At 39.8% G+C, this 17,207-nt stretch overlaps 1 pseudogene across 1 annotated transcript; it reads left to right on the top strand.

Moving 5' to 3' along the window:
* The first annotated feature begins 1,261 nt into the window (after positions 1-1,261).
* LOC309845420 (large ribosomal subunit protein uL4 pseudogene) lies at positions 1,262-2,539 on the top strand (annotated as a pseudogene). Its single transcript has one exon. The product of its transcript is annotated as a large ribosomal subunit protein uL4 pseudogene (transcript).
* Positions 2,540-17,207: the final 14,668 nt, after the last annotated feature.

The raw sequence follows: 17,207 nt of genomic DNA, 5'->3' as shown, positions 1-17,207 counted from the left end.
GTTCTTGGGACCCAAGGAATGACACGATGCTAAATTCCCTGGATTTTCATCTTTGGCTCATACATCCCAGATTTAGAACTAAAGAAGCCAGCAGCCTAGAAAAACCACTGAGTACAGGTTTGAAAATCTCACCAAAGCCTCTGCCTTCTAGCCAAAGGACTGGAAAAGGGGCAGCCTAGAAAGACTGAAAACTTTTAGACAATAACCACTCTGCTATAGTCAAACACCTCAGAAATTTTATGACCTTACTGTCACCCATGCCAACAAAAGTTAAAGTGGGGAACCTAGACTTCTACCCCTGACAGAATGTGACAATTTGGTCAGGGTGGTGTCAGAGAAGGCTGAGTAAGGAGCCAAACCTTCCATACCTGTGGGGCAATAAGGAGGCTTCATGCACTCTGCAGTGTCAGTGGATACCATGTAGAAATCTTGGACTTCCAACCCAACCCAGCAGTAATGAGGTGCTTTTGTCCCTCCTCCTGGATTGGGGTCAGAGGACATCTAGAAGGGGGTCAAGACTTTCACCACTGTCCAGTGGTAAGAAAACAACTCACATTTTCCATGATGTCAGCAGAGATCACAGTGAACAGCTTTATAAACATAAATTTGATAATTTAGATGAATGGACCAAATATATTTTTCCTCAAAAAAATATATTACCATAATTCATCCAATATAGAACAGATAATATGAATAGCTCCGTAACTATTAAAGAAATTGAATTCATTATTTTAAAACTCCCCAAACAGAAATCTCCAGGCTTAGCTAGTTTTCCTGGAGGATTATACCAAACATTTAAGGAGGAATTCATATCAGTTGTATACAATCTCTTCTAGAAATGAGACTAGGAGGAAGTATATCCCAATTTGTTTTATGACACTAGTGTTACTCTGATACAAAAAAAAATTAGTCAAAGACATTACAAAAAAAAAAAAACTACAGACTAATATCCTTCATGAATTTAGATGCAAATCCATAACAAAATATTAGCAAATAGTATTCAGTTAAATATAAAAAGAATTATGCATCATGAGTAAGTGGGGTTTATTCCAACAATGCAAGACTATTTGATAATCAACCAATGCAATGCACCATATTTACAGGGTAGAGAAAAATATTATATGCTTATAACAAGCAATGCTGAAAAATAATTTGTCATAATTCAGTATCCATTATGTCAAAAAGCATTTCACATAATTCAATACATACTTACCACAAAGACTTTTAGTATAAATAGGAACAGAATACGATTTCCTGGCCCTCTCCTCTCCCCACAATGGTGTATGCTGGCCCATTGATATCTATGTACTCCAAAAAGGGAGAATCATCTAGCAAAAATGTTACTTTGCCTGCTGTGTTCAAGGCTCCCATTCGACCTGATATAGTGAACTTTGTTCACACCAACTTGCACAAAAACAACAGACAGGCATATGCTGTCAGTGAATTAGCAACTCATCAAACCAGTGCTAAGTCTTGGGATACTGGCAGAGCTGTAGGTCTATTCCCAGAGTTCGAGGTGGTGGGACTCACCGTTCTGGCCAGGGTGCTTTTGGAAATATGCATCGTGGGGGCACATGTTTGCCCCCACCAAAACCTGGCACCATTGGCATCGCAGAGTGAACATAATACAGAAGTGATATGCCATCTGCTCTGCCCTGGCTGCCTCGGTCTTCCCAGTGCTAGTTATGTCTAAAGGTCATTGTATTGAGGAAGTTCCTGAACTTCCTTTGGTGATTGAAGATAAAGTTGAAGGCTACAAGAAGACCAAGGAGGCTGTTTTGCTACTTAAGAAACTTAAAGCCTGGGATGATACCAAAAAGGTCTATGCCTTTCAGCAAATGAGAGCTGGCAAGGGCAAAATGAGAAACTGTCATCATATCCAGTGCAGGGGACCCTGCGTCATCTACAATGAAGACAATGGTATCATCAAGGCCTTCAGAAACAACTTGGAATTACTTTACTTTATGTAAGCAAACTGAACATTTTGAAACTTGCTCCTGGTGGGCATGTGGGATGTTTCTGCATTTGGACTGAAAGTGCTTTTTACAAGTTAGACAATCTGTATGGCACTTGGCATGAGGCTGCCTCCCTCGAGAGTAACCACAACCTTCCCATGCATAAGATGCTTAATACAGACCTTAGCAGAATCTTGAAAAATCCAGAGATCCAAAAATCCCTCTGAGCACCACACAAGAAGATTCATTGTTGGGTCCTGAAGAAGAATCCACAGAAGAACCTGAGAATCATGTTGAAGATAAACCCATATGTGAAGACCATGTGCCAGAATACCATTCTTCATCAGGCCAAGAATCACAAACTTTGGATGGATAAAGTGGTAGCAGCTTTGGAAGCCAAATCAGGTGAGAAGGGGGTTCCAGGCAAGAAGCCTTTCCTTCCAGGGAAGAAAGGAAAGAAGGCTGCTGGTGTGAAGAAGCAGAAGAAACCTATAGTGGGGAAAAAGGCTGCAGCTATTAGGAAACCAGCAGCTGACAAGAAGCCTGCAGAAAAGAAACCCACTGCTGAGAAGCCTGCTGCCTAAAAACTTGACATTTATTCATAAAGGTCAAATAATTTTGGATAGCTAATTTTGAATAAAGACGTGATCAAAGCAAAAAAAAAAATGCAACTTCCTAAATTTGATAAAGATCATCTACAAAAATCCTACAACAAATATTTTACTTAATTGTGAAAGACTGAATGCATTTCCCTAAGATTGGGAAGAAGATAAAGCAATATCTACTCTCACCAATTTTATTCAACATAGTGCTAGAAATTATAGCTAAATCAATAAGAAAGAAAAGGAACTAAAAAGCATATGAATTAGAATGTAAAAACAAAATTATTCCTTTAAGGAGGGCACATATTGCATGGAGCACTGGGTCTGGTGCATAAACAATGAATCTTGGAACACTGAAAAAATAAAATTAAATAAAAACAAAACAAAATCCCCAAACTATTCCTGTTTTCAGATGACATAATTGTCTACAAAGAAATCCCACAGAATCTACATAAAAACTCCTAGAACTAATAAGTGAGTTCAGAGTCATAAGATGCAAGATAGGCATAGAAAAATCAATTGTATTTCTATATGCTAGCAATGGTCATATGGAAATCAAACTTAAAAACAAAATACCATTTATGGGGTACCTGGGTGGTATAGTTGGTTAACATCTGACTCTTGGTTTTGGCTCAAGTCGTGATCTTAGGGTCATGAAATGGAGCGCCAAGTCAGGCTCTGCACACAGCATGGAGTCTGCTTGAGACTCTTTCCTTCTCCCTCTGTGTTTCCCCCTTCTAAAATAAATAAATAAATCTTTAAAAATTTTTATATTTATTTAAAAAACCCAGAGAGAAATACTTAGGTGCAAAATTATCAAATCTACCAAAATGTGAACAAGACTTGAATACTGAAAAACCACAGAATGCTGATTAAACACACACACACACACACACAGATTATTTAAATAACTGAAGAGACATACCATGTTCATGGATTGGAAGAATCAACATAATAAAAATGTGAATTCTCCACAGATTGATAATAGAGGTTTAATCAATTCCTTTCATAATCCCGTATATAACTTCTTGTTGATATGCACAAGGTTATTCTATTTTTTAAATGGTTAAGTCAAAGGAATTAGAATAGCTAGACAACTTGAAAAATAATAAATTAGGAGGAATCAGTCTACCCAGCTTCTATAGTATCAAAACTGTATATTATTGGCAGAAGCTTAGACACATGGATCGATGAGCAGAATAGAGAATTGAAAGTAGACCCACACAAATATGCCTGCTTGATTTTTGACAAAGGTAAAAAGCAATCTAATGGAGGGAAACTAGCCTTTTAATAAATGGTTCTAGAGCAAAGTGGACATCAGTAGAAAGCCAAAGATATATACCTTTGTAAAAACATAAGTAATCTACTAACTGAAAATAGAAATAAAACAAAAAGTATGATCAATATAGCAAAAAATGGGGAAAAAAACAGGTATAAAAGAAAAATCTAGCAGAGGTAAATAAATAATAAAAATAAAAATATAAATAAATAATAAATAATAAATAATAATAAAATAAATAAAAAATAAAAATAAAAAAATAAATCTAGTAGAGGGCATAAAACATATTTTATTAAAAAAAGGAATAGAGTAAGACCTATTATATATTCCATATTTATTATATATATATTACATACATATATACATATTACATACTATTATATATTACTATTATATTATTATGTATTACATTCATATTATGATAATATATTTAAGTGGGTTAACCTTTCTAATAAGAAAATGAAGATTTTTAGGTGTTGTTAATAAGCATATATCAAATAGAAGTGCAAAGCAAATTCTAAATAGTCAAGGTAAATGCTATATGAGAGATACATGAAGAAGGAAAATTTCAGAATAAAAACTAGGAATAACATACATAAAGATGAACACAAGCAGATTAAAGTAGACAGCAACATTAACATCAAAGAAAATAAAATTCATGGCAAAACCATTAAAGGAGATCAAGAAGATGTAATAGTTATTGATTTTAATGTACTGAATAAAATAACTTCAATATATATAAGCAAACACTAAAAATTTGAGATTTTGAACATCTCAGCTTTTAACTAATCAAACACAAAGAAAAGAACATCTAAATAAACCAATTAATAAGAAATTTTAATAGTATGATTTGTAACATACATATAATGTATATGATTATGCTATGTAATATTACAGTATAATAATAAGGTATATAAAATAATAATAGCATTTGAACAAAATAATTTCAAAGTCCATTACTAACAGAATATAATTTTCTGTCAGCCCACAATAAAAAAATTTACAAAAAATTGATAACCTATTAGTCCACAAAGAAACCAGAAAAATTCTAGAAAGCAGAATACAATAGGTACATTTCTGGCTGCAATGGAAAATAAACCAGAAATTAATAATAAGGAAGCAAAATATCTCCAACTTCTTGTTTGTTGAGATTATGCAATCATTAATACAAACTAGCCATTTGCAAACTCTTAAGTCAAAGAGATACTCAAATTGGTTATTAGAAAAAACAATGACAAGAAAGACATTAAGTAAAAACATTAATGGTATGTCATCAAAGCTGTAATCAGAAGCAAATTCATAGTTTCAAATCTTTCCATTATTAAACAAGAAAAATATAGAGCAATTAATTCAGTAGGTTATTAAAAGTAAAACAACTAACACGAAGTTAAGCAGAACCTGTGTGTTCTGTTCAGAGCTGGGGGCCCAGGCCTGTGTCCTGAAGTGGGGACAAGCAATCAGTAAATGGCTGTTAAATCGATACATAATAAATAAGTGACTGAATAAAAAAAGAACTTGTGGAATAAAAAGAATATTAATAGAACTGAAAATCTATGACTTCCTAAGGAGACTCAGTCTGCACTCTTGAGGAGGGCTCAAGCTGTAAAAATGGACAGAACAAGTGCAAGGGCTTGTTTACAGGACCAACAGGAGGCCTGAGGGGTACAGGTGGGGAGTGCTAGAGGCCTCATGGTTCATTTCTGGAATGTTTGGCACATTTCAGGGGAGAATCTGTCACAGAGGAATTTTGCCTTGTGGCAATTTAGTGGCACTGCAGAAGAAAGCTTTCCCTTTCTGGCTGTTTACCTTTAAAATCCTTCAAACAGGTACTGAAGGCTTCCATTTCAGGCCCAAAACAAAGCCCTGCAGTAACAATGTGACTTAGGTTTCCTTGGAGGATTGTTAGCAGTAGCAAAACCTTTTCTGAACACACAGTTTTAAATAGGCAAAGTCGTGGCACTGCTGGGCCTGAGAAACTGAAGGAGCGGGGGAGGGTTTTTTACTGTTCTGGGAAAGAGCGTAGGATCATTAAAGACTCATTTTGATTACACACTTTCTTCCGGAAAAATAAGAGCAACAGATAGTATCCCAAACTAATGACACATCGTGGGATATATTGACTGTAGGGAAAGTCACTTCTCATGGTTCCCTGTTTCAAATCACTCTGACTGGCTGCCTTCACTTATATGGGCAACATCCCCAAGATTCTGAAGTTGAGATGAAAGGATATATTTTTATCCACTATCAATCCTGAATCTTCAAATAATTCCCATTCTTTTTATCTGTGAAAAAAAAAATTAACCAAATTGAATTGAAGGTCTTCACATTCAAAATATTGAATACTGTAGATAATTAAAATTTGCTATCATGGCCAAGGCTAAGGTCCCACTCACCTGGCCTTCCACTTACAAGAGCCCAACATACCCCTTTTAGATAGTATTTTTTAAGATCCTGCTTAGACTCCTAGTTAAACCTCCTAACTTCTCAGGTGCTTCACACAGAAGACTGGTTTGTCTCTTTGCTTTTGTTTGGAAGGTCACCTTTATCAGGGCTGTAATTAATTCTTGCCAGGCTAATAGTGTTCCCTGCGAATCACACAGGTCTTGAGGGGAGAAAATTGATAATCTAATAACCATAGCAAAGTGAGACATCTTCACCTTCCAGACCAGGTATCTGGCTTTCTCTTTCTTGGCTTACAGCGTGATCTGTGGTTATGATTGCTGCTAGTGGTAGGAGAAATTTAAAAAAAAAAAAAAAAGTTTCTTGGCTTTCTGTAGTTTAGCAGCATGTCCCGGTTTTCAAGTACAAAGTCAGATTCTGAGTCAGCCCATCCCCTTACCTGGAATCAGAGGCTTTTCATGCAATAAGATACAACAGCTTAGCTTGCATGAGGTTTTTGGGAAAAAGCCAAATATTCAAAAAACCATCTGCTTGCACTGCTCATAAATCACAGAAATGATTGCCCTTGATCTGCAGCCATTCCCCATTATAGAGGATATTGGTTTCCAAAAGATGTCACAGCATATTGAAATGAGACGGTCTCTTCCAAGCAGAAAATTCCTCTTCACCATTACATTATATAGTAGAGTAGAATTATGTCATGTTAGCCCTCAAAGGCAGATAGGATCTCAGAGAAGATGCAGGTGGAGGGGTGGCTGTAAATTTTGCAACTAGCATAAAGGACAAGCCACTAAAATTGTTTATGCTTTGCTCCAGTCAAATGCTGTAAGGGTTTGAAATGATTGGGAGCCATGAGCTCTGTTTCTGAAGATGCCTTTGAACCAGTTGTCCATCTTGTCACTCGTAATGCTGTTTCCCACCAAGAGTGAAGACAACAGCCGTTGATAGAATGAGTGTAGAGAATGACTATACTGCAAATAGCCCTTGAAAGCTAGGCACGTTATTATTTAGCACTTGGGGAACCATCTGCAGAATACTTGGTATTATGCAAAGCACAAGGGGTGACCAGACATCTGGCCAATGGCTTTGGTGATCTAAGAAAGACAACCTTCTGAGGAGCTGGCATAGCTCGTGCATGCTCTGCTCATTTACCCTCTGTGGCCACAGCTAGTGAAGCCCTGGGTCCAAAACCCACAAAGCACTGGGAAATTCCTAATACATTCTTTAACACCCAGGGTTCATTCCAGCTGGGCTGATCTGACAGCATGTTTCTGGGTGATCTATAGGGAGCTAGTTGTCATAACAGGCTCATATGTGGTATCTTTGTTGAGAAAACTGTTGCAATGAGGATTCTCTCATTCTAAGTTTACTTTACCATCTGGTCTGCAATCACTCATGTGGTGTGTTCTTATCTCTACTGACATGAAAATTCTCTTGTTATTAAGTGTTGATGTATATCTCAGGTATATCTGGTATTCAGATGTCTTCATCAGGTATTCAGATGTCTTTAATAAGCACCAAGTACTATAAGTGTATCCAACTTCGACTATCTTTTTTGGTTTTAATTTGATAATCCTGTGGGGTTTTATTAACCTGTTTTAGCTCCTGAGGATGTCAGGTTATATTGTGTCTCATGCTTGGAACTGGGAAGTAGGGAAAAGGCCAGAGTGGGTGAGAAAAGGAGAAGAGAGTGGTGAGAGATTTAAGTGAAAGATTTTGGTGTTCTATAGACCTGGGCTTGCATTCCAGTTCTACTGCTTAAGGAAATACATGATGTTGAACAAGTTATCTAATCTCTCTAAAGCTGATTGTCTTCATTGATAATAATACCACTACCTCATAAGAATGTTACGAGGATTGAAAACACATAAATGTATACATGTATTATATATGCAGGTGTGTGCATGTAGAGTCTGAAGGAGTCCTCGGTACTGGGTAGCTCTTATTCCTCCCATTCAAGAAAGTAGTATTTGCAGAACGATCTCTGGCAGAATGGAGAAATTAGTGTCTGAGACAGAATGGAACAACCAGAGAGAAAATAAGGACTAGGGCAGGATCATTTCCTTTACCACCCCCCCGTCTCGGTTATGTGTTTCACCCATTTTTATGAGGAATAGATTGAAAATTTAAATTGAATTAACAGTGAACATTGTGTGAGTGTGTGTGTGTGTGTGTGTGTGTGTGTGTGTACCTGCATGTGCCTGTCTGTGTGTGTACATGCTTCAGGGTGTAAGGCAAATAAATAATTCCGTTACCTGAGGGGTAGAGATTTATTTCAAGGACACATGGACAGTAAATACAGGGAGTTCTTTGCAGCTGCCCAGCACTTCAAGAAACTGCAGTGAGGTTTGCAGCTGTTTGGGCTACAGCAGCAGTTCCAGTGACTGCTGTGTGTATGAACACTCAATCATTCATCATTTCTCAGAAACATGCCTATTACCCACGGCCACCCTGCTCTAGTGAGCACAATTGTCTTGGCTAAAGTTATACCTTTCCCTCCTTCTGTTGACTTTCAGAATAGCTCACTGTCTGCCTTCTGTTGCTTTTCTCTGTCTTGCAGGTACTACAGGGTCTTGTCTCCCTGGCATAGTGGGTTGATCCAAGAGTAGACACCTAAGCAGGGACAATATTATTCTTTCTTGCAGGAATTACAAATTCAGGCTGGATAGCTAGGGAGGAGCAGTGGACTTTTGTTAACAGCCACCCTCTACAGCAGGGTTTCTCCATGTTGGCACTTTGACATTTTAGGCTGAGCAATTAGTCATGGGGAATGTCCTGTCTATGCACTGTAGGATGTTTAGCTGCTTCCCTGACTTCTACCCACTAGATGCTGGGTGCTATCTCTCCGTACTTCTCTCTCCCAATCTGCCATGGTGTGACAATCAAAAATGTATCCAGATCTTGCCCAGTGTCCCTCTGGGAGGAAAAGCACCCATGGCTCAGACCCATCATTCTATGCAGTGCTAGAAAAAGTACGGTCTAAGGACTGGCAGCATCAGCATCAGCTGGGAGCTACTTAATAATAGAAAATGTTGGCTCTCACCTCAGAACCAATGAATCACGATCTGGTGTTTTCACAAGGTTTACAGTGACTTTTATCCTTGCTAAATTTTGAGAGCCACTGCTGTAGAACTTTGCTGTCCTAAGTGTGATTTGAGTATCCGCAGCCTCAGATCACAGGAGAACTTGTTAGGAACACAGAACCTTGGGCCCACCCCAGACCCAAGTTCACCATCACCCGGGAACTTGTTATAAACACACATCATTTCTAACCAATTGTTATGTATATCAGAAACTCTGGGATTGCAGCCCAGTGATCTGTTTTGATAAGCCTTCTAGGTGATTTTGATATAGCTAGTTTCAACAATGGCTGCCAATTGGAATCACCTCTGGGATTTTGAAAGATATTGATGCTTGGGTCCCATTCCAAAGGACTTTGATTTTAACTCATTTAGGGTATGGACTGAATATCAGCACAGGATTTTATAATCCTCATGTGATTGTAATGTGCAGGCAACCTTGAGAACCACCACCAAAGACAGTTTTTGATCTCTACTGCAAATGTCCCTGGAGCTTCCATGGTTTCTTCACATCTCAAATCTTCATTGCTCAACCGCTATTTTAATTTGGGGGCCACTCCTATACTCTTCCACTAATGTTTGCAATTAAGCCAGCCAGAACCCATTTCTGTTGCTACAGCCCCAGTTACCTCAACCCAAATAGCCACCATATAGGGGAGAGCTTGCAGTAGATTCTTAGGAAATGTGTAAGGCCAGGTATTTCACATTGGTCATTGGATTGTGTGGTATGTGTGGGGGCACCCCAGTATATTCTGGAATAGAAAACTAGCAGCCTGTGATATACAGACAAACAGTGGGCCATGAGGAATACTTCTCAGTAAGTTTCTTCCTGCCTGGAGCCATTGGCCTATAATATTCACAGCAGCTGCGGGATTGGTGCACTGGCCTGGACAAAGTCTGCGTAAGCCATCAAGAGTAGCTTCTGGGGGTGCCTGGGTGGCCCAGTGGGTTAAAACCTCTGTTTTCAGCTCAGGTCATGATCCCAGGGTCCTGGAATCGAGCCCCGCATTGGGCTTTCTGCTCGGCGGGGAGCCTGCTTCTCTGCCTGCCTCTCTGCCTACTTGTCTGTCAAAAAAAAAAAAAATCTTAAAAAAAAAAAAGAGTAGCTTCTATACAGGTTCATTACACTGATGATGGTAAAGTGGTAGGCCTGGGAAAACAGGAAACAGGAAATGGGAGATGCCCCCTGATGTTTTGGTTCAAGGGGTAGGAGGTAAGGCTTACAAGAATTCTGGGGTTTGCTACTTTGACATTTCTATGGCATACATGGTTTTGAGTATGTTAGGTTATGATTTCTAAAATAAAGGACAAGTGTTTATACCTAGTGTCTCCTACATGAAGAAGGAGGCACCACACATGGCATGGCAATCCTCTTCATGTTCTGAAGACAGTTTGTATCGTATTTGAAAGAAGCATGTTGTGCATTGTCTCTGACCTAGTTATTTGGCATCTAGTCAGCTTTCGTAGATTTTACTGTGTAACAGAAGCCTTGAGAATCAGAGTGGCTTGCAAAAGGAAGCATTTACTTTTCTTTCACTTGAATGACATATTGTTATGGCACGTCTACTGCACACAGCAGGGGGGGTTCAGGTCTGCTCTCTGGGTCTTTTCATTCTAGATTGCTAACCGACTAGGGATGTTCTTCTCCTGGTGTAGGACAAGGGTATAGGAGAACAATTAATGCACATCACATCTTAAAGTCTCTTTTAGGAGCTGGAATGCTGGCATATCCACCCATATTCTACTGATCAAAGCAAGTCATATGGTGATGAAACCCAGAGTCTGTGAGACAAGAAAACATACCTGGAGTAAAACATGACAAGAAAGAAAGAGCAAGAATTGTGGATTTATCACCTCTGGATTTCTGAAAATCTCCCAGAGCAAGAGGAGCATCTTTGGCTCTTTCATAGCAAATTTGTGTTGTTCTTTACTCAACTCTAACGACCCAACAGCTCCAAAGGTACTGTTTGGAGACCAGGATGCACAATGGAATCTGTGATAAGCCCTAATGGGACAATCCAGTCATGATCTCTAGAGTTTGAGGACAAATCATGCTCTTTGTTAGGTAACTCCTCCTTTTCAGAATAAACTTCCAGATTTTAAATGGACTCTGGTGAAGACAGATTCCCTGGTCTTAGACAGCTATAGGTCTTGAGCTATTCATAAGCTACTGATCTATTTGTTATACCTAGCTTCAACTCTGGGCATAGCTAGTAATATTCCATCATCAAACCAGATACTGAGTGTACACAATTATTTGTATAGTCAAGTTGCCCCCACTCCCATTGTTCATGAATTTCTCAGTCTGTACCTATGGATAGCTTTATGGGGAGTTTCCTATAACCATGTGGCTAAAGATAAAACACCTGTACTGGGTTCTCTCTAAAATACTAATATGGATTGGAAGTAGTCTGTGGCATTACAGCTCCAGATAGGAGTGACCCTGAAAGACAGTGGAGAAAATTAAACCTCCTCTTGGCCAGAAAAATCAAGTGTAACAATTTGCTATTTAGTTCGCCTAAAAGGAAACTTGGCTTAAAAATCAGGATCTATATTAATTTTTAGGCAGTTGTTTTTGTCTGACCCTTGTTGGGAGACAGCAAAATTAGGATATTGTTAGCAAGATAGTTAGGAATGGTCTGGTTTGCATGGCTCTTTCAGAATCAGCCTGGAGCATGAAACCAGTTGCACCTCATGTACACCTTTCAGAAGACTTTCACTGTAGAAGAGATTCTTAGTAATCAGGTAGACAGGATGGCTGGAGATGTCGTTATTTTCTGTTATTAGTCAGTGTGCTTTTTAATCAGAGGGCTTCTGAATAAGGCCAGCATGGGGCAGAGATAGATGCTGTTCTTGCTATAGGTTCAATTTTGTGAGTTTGCCCTCACTCGATCTGACTTGCCTAGCTAGGATCATTGCCAAGCGACCAGTTTATCAAGCCATGACATCCAATCCTGAACCACAATCTGGTGCCAAACCTCAAGGGTGCCTTCTCTTTTTTTTTTTTTTTAAGATTTTTTTTGATTTATTTATTTGACAGAGAGAGATTACAAAGTAGGCAGAGAGGCAGGCAGAGAGAGAGAGAGGAGGAAGCAGGCTCCCTGCTGAGCAGAGAGCCCGATGCGGGACTCGATCCCAGGACCCTGAGATCATGACTTGAGCCGAAGGCAACGGCTTAACCCACTGAGCCACCCAGGCGCCCCTCAAGGGTGCCTTCTCAATACCTGGTAATTAGATCAACTAAATTGGGCCCCCTGACATCAATGAATAAATTAGAGGTTTTTTTTCTTTTTCTTTTTACTATCAGAATAGATCTGCATGCTCTGGATTTCTTTTTCCTCCCTTTGTACCTACACTCATCTTCTTTGAGTTTATTGAAGGTCATATACGCTGTCAGAGTAAACATATTACCTCTAAGTTCACTTCACAACAAAAGTGGTAAGCAAGGGGATGATACCCAAGGGATTACTGGACACTATCGTATGTCCTGTCACTCAGAAAATACTGGCCTTATAGGTTGATTCAGTGACCTAATAAAAACACAGCTGTGACATGAGCTGGCCGTTATCCCCTTGCGATTTTAGTAAGATGCACGATATGGTCTGTGTCTGTTTTTGGCAGATTTGTAGAGAAAAAGTCCAAGACATCCTTGGAATATCCTTATTTTGTCTTCTTTCCTTCTGAGCGTAGGTTTTTTAAACTTTTCTTCACTTTTGTGAAACAGCCTAGTACCTGCCCAACAACCCAGCTTCTCCTCTCCTGCCCCAGTTTGTCAGTTGGTTTCAGTTGCTTGCAACCAAGGATTCTTACTGACTACACCCGATTACTAGAGTGTTCTTTTAAATAGCTTAAATAGTCTTCTTTTAAGTAGTTACAAGAGAATTCCCAATATTCATTTTCATTGAGGCAAATAAAATAGTTCGTAGGTTTTGTTGTTGTTGTTGTTTTTAAGAATATGGTGGAGATCTTAGTTGTATATCCAGTATCTATTCTCCTTGACTTTATTCCTAAAGGAAATTCTGATGTTCTTTAAGAGAGCAAGGTACCCAGTTTTAAGAAACGGCATTGCCCAGCCTCTTCTGCAGCTGGGGATGAAAAAGGGAGACACAGCTCTGGTAATAGGATGGAAGGAGATGCTGCTTTCAGGCGAGGCTTTGAAAAGGAACAGTATGCCTTTTACTTCTTGCCCTTTGCACTCCCTTCTTGTTCTTGCCTGGAATGGAGAGTGAGTTGAAGTTGGAGCTGCTGCCTTGTGTACATAGGTTAACAGTGTAAAGCAGAGCCATCTGCTGAGGGGGACAGAGCAGAAGGTAGAAGTTGTTGAGACACTGATGTCATTGTGAAATCCTTGGACTAATTGTGGATGGTCAACCTCTGAACTCACTCTAATGGGCAAAGAGTCGAACCCTTTTTGATTAAACCACTGCGTTTTGGGGTCTGTTACATTTAAATGATGACAGTATTGAACTGGCCCACACAGCTTCCCTTCTTTGTATTATAGTATGGGACAGAAGAAAAACTTCCGTATTTCCATATAGATGACAGAGCTATGCAGATGATTTCAGGCTATTGAAAGTACAATTTATGTCTACATTTTTTTTCTAGAGGTTGAAATAACTAATAACTTTTGTTAAGATTGCTATGATTTTAGCTGACAAAAGGATCAGAGATGAAGAATTTAGGACAAAATAACTTGTGATGTGCCAATTTCAGGCACATTTGTTTATCTTCAATTTATTTCCTAAATACAGAAATTACCTTGTTTTTTTTTAAAACTGCCATTTTTTTCCTGTTATCATTAAATTCTACCATTACCAGGGAATGAGTCCTTCCCTCTAGGGGTGCTGATGGGTTTGTGTTTTACCTTCAACTCTGAAGAACTCTCTCTAGATTTCCTTGAGGAATATTCACATTTGCTTCTATAAGCAGCTGCTAGTTCACTGTGAAGATTTTCTCCAGGGCTGACTCAAGGCTCTTAGCTTCTCTTGTTCTCTTTCTTACTAAATAATCTTTGGAGTTTAATACGTGACCATTTGTAGGTTTTCCATTTTAGTTATGCAGGATTTTATGTCACTGTACCAACCATGTCAAAGCATAAGAAAGTTAAGTTCAAGAACCCCAAGATTGAACTCTAGAACATTGAGGCCAAAATCTGGACAGAAGTTTGACAATCACCCATCCTAGAGCTGGAGGAGATCCTCAGGATCATGTCATTTAAATCCTGCTGTCAAAGATGCATAGACAAGGGCTATGCACCGTCCTCTTACAAGTAGAATCAGGGAGAACAGAACCCTAAATTTCTGACTTAGAGTTCTTTCTAAAGCCTTATACTTCTCTTTCCTTCTCCCTTTAGGTCTTTGTCCTCGTACTTGGTTTCTCTTTGAACTTCCTCCCATGTGACCATTCCTCGCCAATGCTACTTTTTTTTTTTTTTTTTTTTTTTTTGGACCTTTGCCCCTTAAAGCAGAAAGGATTTGCATCTGGTTGCTCAATCATGAGGTACTTTCTTTGAGCGTCTATGAAGTCAGAAAGGGGCTGACACTGTGATACCCACCCCCTCCTGACGCAGGATTGTGGAGGCTCCTTTTGTATTGACAGTTCAGAGCTTTACCAAGAATTCCCTTCCTGGGCATTGCCATCACTCCTTGTAGGTTAAGAACTTCTAACTGGCTCCCTATGGGTGCTGCAATAAAATGCCATTAACTTGTTGGCTTCAAACCACACAAACATATTCTCCAACAGTTCTGGATGCCAGAAATCTGAAATGGTTTTCACTGGACTGTCATCAAGGTGCAAGCAGAGCTGTGTGCTCTTCTGAGGCTGTAAAAGAGAATCTAGTTCCTTGTCTTTTCTTCCTTTTCTCATCTCTAGTGCCTGCTTGCCTTCCTTGGTCTTGGCCCCTTCCTTCATTTTCAGAGCACATCACTCTAATCTCAGTTTCCATCTCCTCTAAATGGAATTTCCTTCCGCCTGTCTTTTTAAAGGACACTTTTGTTTCCATTAGGGTTTACTTAATAATCCTGAATAACCTTCCGATCTCAAGATCCTTAACTTAATCACGTCTGCAAAGTCACTTTGGCCATATAGGTAATGTTCAGAGGTTCCAGAGATTAGAGCCTGGGTATCTTTGAGGGTGATGATTCAGCTTACCACAATCATCCTCTCCCTTTTTGACCTTTATCTGGCCATCAGGTTGCAGTGAGCGTGGGTGTGCTTACACCTGAACACAGGTTATGGTCAAAGATTAAGGTGCCTACATACGCCATTCAAAGTATTAGCCTGCATTTTAAAATTTGTCCCTGAAAGATAATTCTGTTATTGTGCTTTACTGTCATAGGGACAGAGAAAATGATACCAGTTGAGGATAGAGCTAAAGCAAGAGCGAGACTGAGAAAGACTGAAGAACACTCAGCAGAGATAGGGTGAGGGGCACCACTGTGGTCCTGCTTCTGTTCATGAACCCCAAGCCCTTCCCATAGTCTGCTGGTCAGCCCTTTCTTGATTTCTGTGAGATACCTTCAACTCTGGACAAGAGATTCCTTTTCTTTCCCATAAGTCTGCTTATGCCACTTTCAACCAAGAGTCATAAAAAAGGCAGGATGACAGAGACAGAGAGAGAATGTGGCTGCTCCCAGGGTAGAGAATGCAAGACCTGAGGATAAGAATCTGACTTTGAGTCCCTTAATACGGGGCAGTAGGAGGGTGATGATTGGGACTGGAGACAGAGCTGCCATGATGCTCTGTTAGGGTAATATTCTGACTGTGGTAACTAGATTTCAAAAGTCTAGGTGCTGTGCTGTGCTGTGCTGTGACAGCCGGTAACCTGTGCAACCAAAAAGTAGGAAGGCAGATATTTGTGACCTTGAAAAAGTAGTTGTTTTTTGATTTTCTAAAGCACTCTTACTTAATGTCTTGAAGTTTCTATAGTTCAAGGTGTTCAAGCAGGAGTACAGGCATTTTATTAAGGAAAGGCTGTAGAGACGAAGGAAGGGGCAGGCATAGTGAAGGTCCTAGCCTTCTTGAAAGTCCCTAGTCCTGGATAACATCCTTGGAGTTGCTTCAAAGATTTTATTTAGAACATGGAACAACAGCTTTCCAAGGTCATATAGCAGATTTTCCTTGCTTCTCACTTTTCAGTTGCAAACCTCCTTGGAAATGGCCCCCAGTTAAGCCACCATTAATGATCTGTTAGCCGGCAGCAGCCAGCCAGCCAGCCAGCAGGAAAAGTGGAGAAGAGCTGCCTGGGGAAAGGGCGCAGGTAAAGGTGGGGGCAGTTTTGTTTGGGCCAGCCGTACTACTGACACCCATCTGGTGGAAACCCATGTTTTTCAACCTGATGAATAGAAATCACGCTTTCTTTATAACACGCAGAGACTTTCATTTTAGTGGGCTTGGGAGACTTCTAAATTGAAGAGGAAAACTTACATGGGACACTCAATGTAAAGTCTGGGAGGAGAGATGTCCTACCCTATAGTTGTGTGGGGACATCCTTATACACTGCAAAACAACCTGATCTGTCAATCATTCTAACAAGCAGGTATCTCAGGAGGAAACCAACAATTTCCACTTAATGTAGAATGAATGATGGATGGCATTCGGACACGGCAAAGTAAAAGGGATTCTCTTTCCTAGGGAACAAAAGGGTTGGAGATTACCAAGGTGCTTCCAGCAGTAAAGACGGGGAGGGGAGAAGAGAGGAGAGTAAGAGGGAGAGAGAGGGGCAGGGAGGAGGGGTACTTACATGTGTCAGTGGGGTTGCTGAATGCTGCTGGGGCCCAGCGGGGGGGAAGACACTATCACAGAGTTCAGAAAGAAGTGAAAAGCCTCTGAAGGAAATGGAATGACAGCACAATACCCTCTCTCCTGGAGGAGATTATCTCCCTTGAAGCAG

Source organism: Mustela nivalis, assembly GCF_964662115.1.
Source record: "Mustela nivalis genome assembly, chromosome: 12".
Lineage (NCBI taxonomy): Eukaryota > Metazoa > Chordata > Mammalia > Carnivora > Mustelidae > Mustela > Mustela nivalis.
The sequence above is the reverse complement of the archived record's forward strand: the minus strand, read 5'-3'. Positions and strand labels throughout refer to the sequence as shown.